This window comes from Ipomoea nil, unplaced genomic scaffold, assembly GCF_001879475.1.
Source record: "Ipomoea nil cultivar Tokyo-kokei standard unplaced genomic scaffold, Asagao_1.1 scaffold1749, whole genome shotgun sequence".
Lineage (NCBI taxonomy): Eukaryota > Viridiplantae > Streptophyta > Magnoliopsida > Solanales > Convolvulaceae > Ipomoea > Ipomoea nil.
Genome location: NW_017618177.1, coordinates 1,170 through 2,590, shown reverse-complemented (window position 1 = coordinate 2,590; position 1,421 = coordinate 1,170). Strand labels below are relative to the sequence as shown.

At 33.9% G+C, this 1,421-nt stretch overlaps 1 non-coding gene across 1 annotated transcript; it reads left to right on the top strand.

Annotated features, from left to right (window-relative positions):
* Positions 1-551: 551 nt before the first annotated feature.
* Positions 552-631, top strand: TRNAL-UAG. The gene has a single exon. It is a non-coding gene; the product is annotated as a tRNA-Leu (tRNA).
* Positions 632-1,421: the final 790 nt, after the last annotated feature.

The window sequence follows — 1,421 nt, the reverse complement described above, 5'->3', positions numbered from 1 at the left end:
GAACAGGTTTTCTTCAAGAAAACATAAATTCTATTTTATTGATATATAGACGGTTTGGCCGAGTGGTCTAAGGCGCCAGATTTAGGCTCTGGTTCGAAAGGGCGTGGGTTCAAATCCCACAATGTTTAAAAATATCCCTACGCTCTCCATTGTATTTCACTCCATGAAAAACAATTACTTGAACAGCAAAATACGAAAATTAGTAGAAAAAAGGTTAGTCAGTCATTAATGTTTATTTCTTTTTTTTTTTTAACAGAATTGATGGTAAATAATAAATATATTGTAACTTCTAAAAGAATTGGATTTAACTTATCTTTTGTGTTAATGTCTATTTGCATACTATATGCCGTATACCCCAATCACCTGATGACGACATTGCACCCGTGCACTCCCTATTCACTGCTAAGATATCATTTAAACCACACAAGAGATCAGATGTCAGCAAAACTGCACTAAAAAGATCATGTGCATTGGATTTTACCAAGAGGGTGTTGGTTAGAATCGAACAGGTTTTCTTCAAGAAAATATAAATTCTATTTTATTGATATATAGACGGTTTGGCCGAGTGGTCTAAGGCGCCAGATTTAGGCTCTGGTCCGAAAGGGCGTGGGTTCAAATCCCACAGATGTTTAAAAATATCCCTACGCTCTCCATTGTATTTCACTCCATGAAAAACAATTACTTAAACAGCAAAATACGAAAATTAGTAGAAAAAAGTTAGTCAGTCATTAATGTTTATTTTTTTTTTTTTAACAGAATTGATGGTAAATAATAAATATATTGTAACTTCTAAAAGAATTGGATTTAACTTATCTTTTGTGTTAATGTCTATTTGCATACTATATGCCGTATACCCCAATCACCTGATGACGACATTGCACCCGTGCACTCCCTATTCACTGCTAAGATATCATTTAAACCACACAAGAGATCAGATGTCAGCAAAACTGCACTAAAAAGATCATGTGCATTGGATTTTACCAAGAGGGTGTTGGTTAGAATCGAACAGGTTTTCTTCAAGAAAATATAAATTCTATTTTATTGATATATAGACGGTTGGCCGAGTGGTCTAAGGCGCCAGATTTAGGCTCTGGTCCGAAAGGGCGTGGGTTCAAATCCACAATGTTTAAAAATATCCCTACGCTTCCATTGTATTTCACTCCATGAAAAACAATTACTTAAACAGCAAAATACGAAAATTAGTAGAAAAAAGGTTAGTCAGTCATTAATGTTTATTTCTTTTTTTTTTTAACAGAATTGATGGTAAATAATAAATATATTGTAACTTCTAAAAGAATTGGATTTAACTTATCTTTTGTTAATGTCTATTTGCATACTATATGCCGTATACCCCAATCACCTGATGACGACATTGCACCCGTGCACTCCCTATTCACTGCTAAGATATCATTTAAACCACA